We start from the raw sequence: 12524 nt of genomic DNA, 5'->3' as shown, positions 1-12524 counted from the left end.
TTTTCCAAAAGGTTATGCAACCAAATATAAAAAGGGGTACTCAGGTGGAAAACTTTTTTTTTATTTTTTTAAATGAACTGGTGCCAAAAAGTTAAACAGATTTGTAAATTACTTCTATTAAAAAAAATCTTTATCCTTTCAGTACTTTTTAGGAGCTGATTGCTACAGGGGAAACCTTAATTTTTTTAAATTTCTTTTCTGTGTTGTCCACAGTGCTCTCTGCTGTCACCTGATGCCTGTGTCAGGAACTATCCAGAGCAGGAGAAAAAAAAAAAAAAAGTTTTCCACCGGAGTACCCCTTTAAGTTAAGAGTGCCAATAATTTTGTCCAGCCCATTTTTGGAGTTTGGTGTGATATTATGTCCAATTTCCTTTTTTCCTCCTTTTTTGGTTTAGTTCCAATACACACAAAGGGAATAAACATGTGTATAGCAAAACATGTGTTACTGCAATCCTTTTCTGTGGAAAAAAAACTTCATTTTCTAGAAACATTTCAGGGGTGTCAACATTTATGGCCATGACTATACATTGAGCACTATGGGCAAGTAAAACCACATATATATATTGAGCACTATGGGCAAGTAAAAATCACATATACATTGAGCACTATGGGCAAGTAAAAATCACATATACATTGAGCACTATGGGCTAATAAAACCACATATACACTGAGCACTAGGCTAGTAAAACCACATATAAATTGAGAACTCTGCTAATAAAACAACATATATACATTGAGCACTATGGGCTAGTAAAACTACATATATGTTGAGCGCCGTGGGCTAGAAAATTACATATACATTGGGCATTATGGGCAACTAAACACATATACACCGAGCACTATGGGCTAGTAAAATTACTTATACATTGAGCACTATACAGCTAGCCTGGGACAAGAAGTAACTTAACACTAAAGGTATAAAACTACCACTACTACTATACTGCTCAAAACAATAAAGGGAATACAAACAACAAAATGTAACTCCAAGTCAATCACACTTCTGTGAAATCACAATCACATCAATATAGGCAATTAGCAAGATACAGCCAATAAAGGAGTGGTTCTGCAGGTGTTGATCACAGACCACTTCTCAGTTTCTATGCTTCCTGGCTGATGTTTTGGTCACTTTTGAATGCTGGTGGTGCTTTCACTCTAGTGGTAGCATGAGATGGAGTCTACAACCGACACAAGTGGCTCAGATAGTGCAGGACCGCTACCTCAACCGTTGTGAAAGGAAGAGCAGGAGGAGCACTGCCAGAGCCCTGCAAAATTACCTCCAGCAGGCCACAAATGTGCATGTGTCCACTCAAACGGCCAGAAACAGACTCCATGAGGGTGGTATGAGGGCCTGACGTTCACAGGTGGGCATTGTGCTTACAGCCCAACACCGTGCAGGACGTTTGGCATTTGCCAGAGAACACCAAGATTGGCAAATTTGCCACTGGCACCCTGTGCTCTTCTCAGATGAAAGCAGGTTCGCACTGAGCACATGTGACAGAGTCTGGAGATGCCGTGGAGAACGTTCTGCTGCCTGCAGCATCCTCCAGCATGACCTGTTTGGCAGTGGGTCAGTAATGGTGTTGGGTGGCAATTCTTTGGGGGGGTGGCACACACCCCTCCATATGCTTGCCAGAGGTAGCCCAGCTGCCATTAGGTACCGAGATGAGATCCTCAGACCCCTTGTGAGACCATATGCTGGTGCGGTTGGCCCTGGGTTCCTCCTAATGCAAGACAATGCTAGACCTCATGTGGCTGGAGTGTGTCAGCAGTTCCTGCAAGAGGAAGGCATTGATGCTATGGACTGGACCACCCCTGTTCCCCAGACCTGAATCCAAATGAGCACATCATGTCTCGCTCCATCCTCCATCGATTGCACTACAGACTGTTCAGGAGTTGGCGGATGCTTTAGTCCAGGTCTGGGAGTACATCCCTCAGGAGACCTTCCGCCACCTCATCAGGAACATGCCCAGGTATTGTAGGGAGGTCATACGGACACGTGGAGGCCACACACACTACTGAGCCTCATTTTGACTTGTTTTAAGGACATTACATCAAATTTGGATCAGCCTGTAGTGTGGTTTTCCACTTTGATTTTGAGTGTGACTTCATATCCAGACCTCCATGGGTTGATACATTTGATTTCCATTGATAATTTGTGTGTGATTTTGTTGTCAGCACATTCAACTATGTAAAGACAAAAGTATTTCATACAATTAGTTCATTCATTCAGATCTAGGATGTGTTATCTTAGTGTTCTACTACTACGCTGTGCTATTATGTCCCATATTTGTAATGGATCCTCCCTACACAGCTTGAACCAAATGCAGCCTCCACTCCCAGCATACCGGCCACACTGGGAGTTGTAGTTTTGCAACAGCAGGAGGTCCACAGTTAGGAGACAACTAATCTATATCACCAATATCATCCAGTCCATCCCTGCACAGGGCATATCCGGCCCCAGGAAACATTGGGTGACAATCGTGCAAAGGCTGAAATAGTGGACATACTGGTTGTCACACATCCACATGCCGTGTAAACATCACTTGTATCTGGAGGACTGTCTAACACAGAGATTGCTCCGACAAGGTATATAAACCAATGCAAATCCCTAACTTCCAAGCAAAGGTTCACGAGAGGTAAGTGTTCACATTAACGTGGTTGTACCTCGGAGTATACAGGACCATGTTCACGCTGTCCTCTTCAATCATTCAGTAAGCCTGGGAGAAGAAAGAAGCCACTGAGTCCTTCCAAACAGTTGTCGGGGCCATCAGCGGACAGGACAGCAGTGCACTTGTATGAGAGGATGCGAGACCAGGAAGGGGGGCCTGGGAATGAATGCCTGTCCTCCTCTATGACTATTCATGTGGAAGAGAGTCCGAAAAACAGGATTACAGGGTTTATTTCCTCTTCCAACAAGCAATGCCATTAACCTCTTAAGAGACATTAGCCAAACCCCAGGTAACCTTTCACAGAAACATAAGGCTATATCTTAGGGGACTGGTCTGGGCATGCTGGGAGTTGTAGTTTTGCTACTGCTGAAGGGTTGACCAGCATTACAGCCTATACTCCGCATAAATCTTTGTGCTAAGTGTTTGTTTTGTCTATAGCAGGGTTTCCCTTTCAAATCAATTTCATAGAATTTTTTTTGTTCTATTTTAAACAGAAAATCAAGATAGCAGTGTTTCCCAACCAGGGTGCCTCCAGCTGTTGCAGAACTAAAACTCCCAGCATGCCCGAACAGCCGTTGGCTGTTCGGGCATGCTGGGAGTTGTAGTTCTGCAACAGCTGGAGCCACTGCTATCTTGATTTTCTATTAAAAAACAAATACAAAATACGTTAAATTTTTTTATTTTAACAGAAAATCGAGATAAAGCAGTATTTCCCCAACCAGGGTGCCTCCAGCTGTTGCAAAACTACATGCCAGACAGCCAGTCTTTAAAGAAAAAAAAAAATACAAGAAAAGGCAGTTTTTTTTACTCAGAAGAATTTGGTGTGGACATTTATGAAACTTATTTTTTTAATTTCAATATTTTTTTTTTTTTTTTTGGGGGGGGGGGGAGGTCTTGCACGTGCAGCGTCAAGAGACGTTCGCACAGGCAGGTTTACAGCAGCAGATCACGTTGATATCGATGCCTACTGTAGAAATTCAGCTGTGGGAAGTCCGCCAAGGCTAAAACTCGCAGCAGGAAACGTGCTGGTGTGAACGAGCGCTTATGGTGATTTAATGAAGAACATTCATTTTGACATGTCGTAAGCTTTGACGGGTCAGAATCTGGGGAGACCCCCCACTGATCCCTAGAGTGAGCTGGGAGAAGAAAGCCGTTTTATTTTAATTTTATTTTTTTAAGTAACTATGGGGGAGATTTATCAAAACCTGTCCTGAGGAAAAGTTGCTGTGTTGCCCATAGCAACCAGATCGCTTCTTTCATTTTTGAAAAGGCCTCTGAAAAATGAAAGAAGCAATCTGATTGGTTGCTATGGGTAACTCAGCAGTTTTTCCTCTGGACAGGTTTTGATAAATCTCCCCCTATGTTGTTAAGCTACAACTCCCAACATGGCTGTGCGGGTATACTGAGGGTTGTAGTTTTGCAATATCAGTAGGCACACTGGTTGGGAAACACTGCTCTAGATGGTGAATGGAGGAGCAGGGCCCATGCTTAATCTCCGCTTCATTCCTACTCTTAGCCTGGGAAACAATGGTTCCCTATTTTGGCAATGGGTGTGTGTCCCTGTGATCTGTCTGGTACCTCTGATACAGTATGCAGGTGACAAAGTTGCCAGGGCGCCTCAAGCTGTTGCAAAACTACAACTCCCAGCATGCCTGGACAGCCATTGCTGGGAGTTGTAGTTTTGCAACAGCTGGGGGCACCCTGGTTGGGAAACACTGGCTTAGGTAGTTTGTTTGTATCCATCGGTGCTGTGGGACAACACTATCAAAGTGACATCACACTACAGGGGCTGTACACAAATACGCACAGGCCATGGTCCAGACATCATAAGACCAGTGTTCTAACTATATGTAAAGAAGACAAAGTCATGTGCAAGTCACAGGACCGTCAGAACTAGAGAGAAGAATGTGCAAAGCCTAAACGGAACAGAGACAGTGAAGGAGGAGGAAATCGGAAGCTGAGATCGCGCTGTTGCAGAAAAGGTTCAAGGATACTGGTAGAAGTCTTCATTTCTTTTATTCTATTATTTCTGGATATTAATAATCCTTTCTTCAGGCGTGATACAATATTAATATCCAGAAACGCGTTGTGTGAATAGAATAAAAGAAATTATGACTTCTACCAGTATCCTTGAACCTTTTCTGCAACAGCGCGATCTCAGCTTCCGATTTCCTCCTCCTTCACTGTCTCTCACACGCCGGTGGATCCAGCGTGGGAAGCCGCAGCAGTTGTTACATTAAGCCCACATCAGCGTTGTGCCTGGAATATGCACAACCCGACCAGGTGAGTGCGTTCCTCACTCACCCACATAATCCTACCTGGTCTGGAAGATCGCACACAGAAGCGCTCTGTTGTCTTTTGTCTTAAACTGAACAGAGGAGGCGCCATCACCAAGGGACATCCACAACCTATGAGCAGACTGGAGGAATATTTGGGTGTTTTCTTACATTCTATCCCTTTCTCTAGGGCAGGAGTCGGCAACTCATGGCACGCGCATTGCATTTGGGTGGCACATGAGGAAGTGCTGACTGGGAGACAGGACGCTGCCGCGCCACTGCACTGCGCTCCTTCTCTTCCGAGCCCTGTAGTGCGCCCGCAGAGCACTTTACATCCACACATTTTGGGGGGCTTTTTTCCTATTTTCCCTTGTGAAAAAGAAAAATTTAGGATAACACCAGCATTGTAGTTTAACCCCTTAAGGACACATGACGTACTGGAACGTCATGTGTCCGCTCCCGATCTATAATGCGGGGCCACGCGTATCGCCGCGTGCGGAAATGTCCGAATTATAAAAGTATATCGTTAATTAAACAGCACGGTCAATGGCGTACGCGCAAAAAAATTCAAAAGTCCAAAATAGTGCATTTTTGGTCACTTTTTATATCATGAAAAAATGAATAAAGCGCGATCAATAAGTCTTATCAATGCAAAAATGGTACCGTTAAAAAATTCAGATCACAGCGCAAAAAATTTATCCTCATACCGCCCCATACGCGGAAAAATTAAAAAGTTATAGGAGCCAGAAGATAACAATTTTAAACATATTTTTTCCAGAAGTACGACAAAATCAAACCTATATATGTAGGGTATCATTTTAATCGTATGGACCTACAGAATAAAGATAAGGTGTCATTTTTACCGAAAAATGTACTACGTAGAAACAGAAGCCCCCAAATTTACAAAACGGCATATTTTTTTCAATTTTGTCTCACAATGATTTTTTTCTTCCGTTTCACCGTAGATTTTTGGGCAAAATGACTGACGTCATTACAAAGTAGAATTGGTGGCGCAAAAAATAAGCCATCATATGGATTTTTAGGTGCAAAATTGAAAGAGTTATGATTTTTTTAAAGGCAAGGAGCAAAAAACAAAAATACAAAAACGGAAAAAACCCCGGTCCTTAAGGGGTTAATGTTTCAAAACTACAAATCCCAGCATGCCCAGACAGCAAACAACTGTCTGGGCATGCTGGGAGTTGTAGTTTTGCAACATGTGGAGTGCTTCAGTTTAGAGACCATTGTATAGTGGTCTCCAAACTGTAGCCCTCCAGATGTTGCTAGGCAACAACTCACCGGCTTCTGTAGGATCGCTGCAGCAGGGAGCCGCATCGCCATCCTCTGCGGCCCGCCGCCAATGGTAAGTGACCTCCGGCGCAAATCACAGGACAGTTCCACTGCTCCGCCCGGACTACAGTGGACGGGGAACCTTACTTTAACCCCCGTCCCCAATCTGCTATTGGTCGGTCGCTTCTGACCGACCAATAGCAGGGATAGGAGGGGTGGCACCCCTGACACCTCACTCCTATCCCTTCAGGGGGATCGTGGGTGTCTTGCACAACCCCAATCCCTCTTATTTTCCGGGTCACCGCAGACTCGTATGACCCGGAATCACCGCAAATCGCCGGTCTGAATTGACATGGGGGGGGGGGGGTCTCAGGTACGCCCTTGGTCCTTAAGTGGTTAAAATTGTATACAATATTGATAGGAGTTTGCACAGAGGTGGGGATTGTGCAGCAGAAAGGAGCCTAAAACATGTGTGTTATATTCTGCAGAGACAAATCATAGCTAGAAGTCTTCATGGAGGTCCAGGTCAGATGGAGAAGAAAAGGAAATGTGAATGACTCCGATGAAAGAAGACGTCATTCTGGGGGGTCTGCGTTATGCAGTGGGGTGCGATTCTGGGGGGTCTGCGTTATGCAGTGGGGTGCGATTCTGGGGGTCTGCGTTATGCAGTGGGGTGCGATTCTGGGGGTCTGCGTTATGCAGTGGGGTGCGATTCTGGGGGTCTGCATTATGCAGTGGGGTGCGATTCTGGGGGTCTGCATTATGCAGTGGGGTGCGATTCTGGGGGTCTGCATTATGCAGTGGGGTGCGATTCTGGGGGTCTGCATTATGCAGTGGGGTGCGATTCTGGGGGTCTGCATTATGCAGTGGGGTGTTATTCTGGGGGTCTGCATTATGCAGTGGGGTGTTATTCTGGGGGTCTGCATTATGCAGTGGGGTGTGATTCTGGGGTCTGCATTATGCGTGCGGGTGGGGTAATACTTGGGACTGATTCTGAAGTCTATATTATGCAGGGGGGTAATTCTGGGGTCTGTATTACACATGGGGTAGTGATACTAAGGTCAGTATTATGCAGGGGGGTAATACTGCAGGTCTGGATTACAATGGTTATCCGTGGCGCAATCCCCATTCCTCTGTATTGTCCTCACTGTAAGGTCCTTACAGCGAGGACAATATACAGGGAAAATCCTGAAAACACCCTCAATGACAATACACTCCCCCACACAGATATTTCTGCCACACCAAGCAGCTTAAAAACATTTTTTTGGCCACTCTGTTACCAAAAGGTTGCCTACCCCTGCTCTAGGCTGAGGCTGCACACTGACTAGTTTTTAGCATAGAGCAACAGCTGTAGGAGAGAGATATATATATATACACACACAGTCATGGCCGTAAATGTTGGCACCCCTGAAATGTTTCTAGAATATGAAGTATTTCTCACAGAAAAGGATTGCAGTAACACATGTTTTGCTATACACATGTTTATTCCCTTTGTGTGTATTGGAACTAAACCAAAAAAGGAGGAAAAAAAAGCAAATTGGACATAATGTCACACCAAACTCCAAAAATTACTGTGGTCATAATGTGGCAGCATTTTTGCATTATTGAGGCCCCAGCCTGACCCTTGTGATGACCCGAACTGACGGCTGTTATCAGACTCAGGGCCCGGACAGATATGCGGCTGTATGATGCCAAAAGGAAACTGGCCTTGGGCTCTGTTCACACCACATGTAGAATTATGTCCAATGTCCGAGGAATATTCTCGTGTACCAGTGATCCAACAGACACATGCCAAGGGAGTGCCCTCGTGGCACATATGAGAGCCTAGGGATGCCACCCGCACTTGTACAGCACATGCAGTGGGTTCATATGTGGCACACATACCGTAATGTGAACAGCGCCAAAAAGTGTCAGTGACCTTCCATAGAGGTGAGAACTCTGCAATATGTGAAGGGGAGGTGGAAGGTCATCAGACTGTGCACAGGGTCATTATGCCAGCAGGTAGGGTCATCAGACTGTACACATGGTCATTGATGCCAGGCAGGGGAGGTGGAAGGTCATCAGACTGTGCACAGGGTCATTGATGCCAGGCAGGGAAGGTGGGGTGATCAGACTGTACACATGGTCAATGATGCCAGGCAGGGGGGGGGGGTTCATCAGACTGCACACATGGTCATTCATGCCAGGCAGGGAAGGTGGGGGTGATCAGACTGTACACATGGTCATTGATGCCAGGCGGGGGGGGGGTTGATCAGACTGCACACATGGTCATTCATGCCAGGCAGGGAAGGTGGGGGTGATCACACTGTACACATGGTAATTGATGCCAGGCAGAGAAGATGGGGGTGATCAGTCTGTACATATGGTCATTGATGCCAGGCAGGGGAGGTGGGGGTGATCACACTGTACACATGGTCATTGATGCCAGACGGGGGGGTGATCAGACTGTACACATGGTCATTGATGCCAGGCGGGGGTTGATCAGACTGCACACATGGTCATTCATGCCAGGCAGGGAAGGTGGGGGTGATCAGACTGTACACATGGTCATTGATGCCAGGCAGGGGGGGGGGGGGGGGGGGGTGGTGATCAGACTGTACACATGGTCATTGATGCCAGGCAGGGGGGGGAGATCAGACTGTACACATGGTCATTGATGCCAGGCAGGGGGGGGTGATCAGACTGTACACATGGTCATTGATGCCAGGCAGGAGGTGGTGGTGATCAGACTGTACACATGGTCATTGATGCCAGACAGGGGGGGGTGATCAGACTGTACACATGGTGAATGATGCCAGGACTGATGCTGATGTCCTGGCAGGAGGGGTCCATAGGTATGCCCGACCTGAAGTCCATCACATCTGGGCAGTCCTGTGTCCCTGGCAGCGGCCCCCACTACAGACCTCGGAGTTGGCAGATAAGTTGGTAAGAAGTTGCCCCTCCAGGCGGCGCACGGCCCGGGCTATGTCACCAGCTGGAGCCCCCGGCCCGGGAGGCCGCTGTCCGGAGAGAAGGAAGCGGGGCCTAGTCTCCGGATCTCCCGATCCCAGCACAGTACCGGGGGGGAGGCCGGCACACACAGGCACGGGCTCCGCTCTTACCTTTATCTCCTCCGGGTCCCTCACATAAGTTCCTCGCTCCTCAGAGAGATGAAGCCGGCTGGTGCGGGAGCGCCTCCTCCTCACCCTCGGAGGGACACGGCAGCCATGGGAAGCGGAGGGATGGGCGGTGATCACTCCATGGCGGCGCTAGAGCCCCGGGCCGTGCACTTTGATCTCTCCCTCCTCCTCCTGCAGGAACCAGAGGCCGCCACCCCCACAGTCCGGTCCTGTGATCCCTCCGGCCCTCCCAGTACGGCGGATCTACTCCAGGGGCGGGGCGGAGGAGGAAGGGCGGGGTCGGGAAGGAGGAATAGCTGGAGAGGTGGTGGGAAGAGATACCTCACACACGAGGTGCTCCCGCCGGGGGCGCTGTTGTCACAGTCGGATCCCCCTATCCTGTGTGTGGTTCATTCCCAGCTCCTGGGGGAGGAGGAGGGGGAGAGACGGCGTGTGCCCACAACATGGCTGCCGCGGGTATTATACGGAGGGGGCACGGCTCAGCTCTGCTGGGGACTGTGCCCTCCTGTCGCGGGGAACACAGCCCTCACTGGGGCGGAGCATAGGAAGTAGTGACAAACATTATATACTATACCACAGTACAGACAAGAGATTATATACAGTGATATCATATACAGTGATATCATATACAGTGCTCACAATATGTTACATACAGTGATATTATATACAGTGATATCATATACAGTGATATATACAGTGCTCACAATATGTTACATACAGTGATATTATATACAGTGATATCATATACAGTGCTCACAATATGTTATATACAGTGATATCATATACAGTGCTCACAATATGTTATATACAGTGATATCATATACAGTGCTCACAATATGTTACATACAGTGATATCATATACAGTGCTCACAATATGTTATATACAGTGATATCATATACAGTGCTCACAATATGTTATATACAGTGATATCATATACAGTGCTCACAATATGTTATATACAGTGATATCATATACAGTGCTCACAATATGTTATATACAGTGATATTATATACAGTGCTCACAATATGTTATATACAGTGATATCATATACAGTGCTCACAATATGTTATATACAGTGATATCATATACAGTGCTCACAATATGTTATGTACAGTGATATCATATACAGTGCTCACAATATGTTATATACAGTGATATCATATACAGTGCTCACAATATGTTATGTACAGTGATATCATATACAGTGCTCACAATATGTTATATACAGTGATATCATATACAGTGCTCACAATATGTTATATACTGTGATATCATATACAGTGCTCACAATATGTTATATACAGTGATATTATATACAGTGCTCACAATATGTTATATACAGTGATATCATATACAGTGCTCACAATATGTTATATACAGTGATATATACAGTGCTCACAATATGTTATATACAGTGATATCATATACAGTGCTCACAATATGTTATATACAGTGATATCATATACAGTGCTCACAATATGTTATGTACAGTGATATCATATACAGTGCTCACAATATGTTATGTACAGTGATATATACAGTGCTCACAATATGTTATATACAGTGATATCATATACAGTGCTCACAATATGTTATGTACAGTGATATATACAGTGCTCACAATATGTTATATACAGTGATATCATATACAGTGCTCACAATATGTTATATACAGTGATATCATATACAGTGCTCACAATATGTTATATACAGTGATATCATATACAGTGCTCACAATTTGTTATATACAGTGATATCATATACAGTGCTCACAATATGTTATATACAGTGATATCATATACAGTGCTCACAATATGTTATATACAGTGATATCATATACAGTGCTCACAATATGTTATATACAGTGATATATACAGTGCTCACAATATGTTATATACAGTGATATCATATACAGTGCTCACAATATGTTATATACAGTGATATCATATACAGCGATATATACAGTGCTCACAATATGTTATATACAGTGATATATACAGTGCTCACAATATGTTATATACAGTGATATCATATACAGTGATATATACAGTGCTCACAATATGTTATATACAGTGATATTATATACAGTGATATCATATACAGTGCTCACAATATGTTATGTACAGTGATATCATATACAGTGCTCACAATATGTTATATACAGTGATATCATATACAGTGCTCACAATATGTTATATACTGTGATATCATATACAGTGCTCACAATATGTTATATACAGTGATATCATATACAGTGCTCACAATATGTTATATACAGTGATATCATATACAGTGATATATACAGTGCTCACAATATGTTATATACAGTGATATCATATACAGTGCTCACAATATGTTATATACAGTGATATATACAATGCTCACAATATGTTATATACAGTGATATCATATACAGTGCTCACAATATGTTATATACAGTGATATCATATACAGCGATATATACAGTGCTCACAATATGTTATATACAGTGATATATACAGTGCTCACAATATGTTATATACAGTGATATCATATACAGTGATATATACAGTGCTCACAATATGTTATATACAGTGATGTTATATACAGTGATATCATATACAGTGCTCACAATATGTTATGTACAGTGATATCATATACAGTGCTCACAATATGTTATATACAGTGATATCATATACAGTGCTCACAATATGTTATATACAGTGATATCATATACAGTGATATATACAGTGCTCACAATATGTTATATACAGTGATATCATATACAGTGATATATACAGTGCTCACAATATGTTATATACAGTGATATTATATACAGTGATATCATATACAGTGCTCACAATATGTTATGCACAGTGATATCATATACAGTGCTCACAATATGTTATATACAGTGATATCATATACAGTGCTCACAATATGTTATATACAGTGATATCATATACAGTGCTCACAATATGTTATATACAGTGATATCATATACAGCGATATATACAGTGCTCACAATATGTTATATACAGTGATATCATATACAGTGCTCACAATATGTTATATACAGTGATATCATATACAGTGCTCACAATATGTTATATACAGTGATATCATATACAGTGCTCACAATATGTTATATACAGTGATATCATATACAGTGCTCACAATATGTTATATACAG

The 12524-nt window shown here is 43.8% G+C and overlaps 1 protein-coding gene across 2 annotated transcripts in view; it reads right to left on the bottom strand.

Moving 5' to 3' along the window:
• YES1 (YES proto-oncogene 1, Src family tyrosine kinase) overlaps positions 1-9664 on the bottom strand; it is a 73667-nt gene extending 64003 nt beyond the window's left edge. The window contains exon 1 of one of the 2 annotated variants that reach the window (XM_056521667.1): positions 9334-9664. The gene's annotated coding sequence lies outside the window, so the exon portion shown is untranslated. Of the gene's footprint in view, positions 1-2664; positions 2690-9333 lie in introns of those variants that run through there. The other variant, XM_056521668.1, reaches the window with a different exon arrangement.
• Positions 9665-12524: the final 2860 nt, after the last annotated feature.

Source organism: Hyla sarda, chromosome 5, assembly GCF_029499605.1.
Source record: "Hyla sarda isolate aHylSar1 chromosome 5, aHylSar1.hap1, whole genome shotgun sequence".
In the NCBI taxonomy this organism is placed as follows: Eukaryota; Metazoa; Chordata; class Amphibia; order Anura; family Hylidae; genus Hyla; species Hyla sarda.
This window is presented reverse-complemented; position numbering and strand designations above follow the sequence as displayed.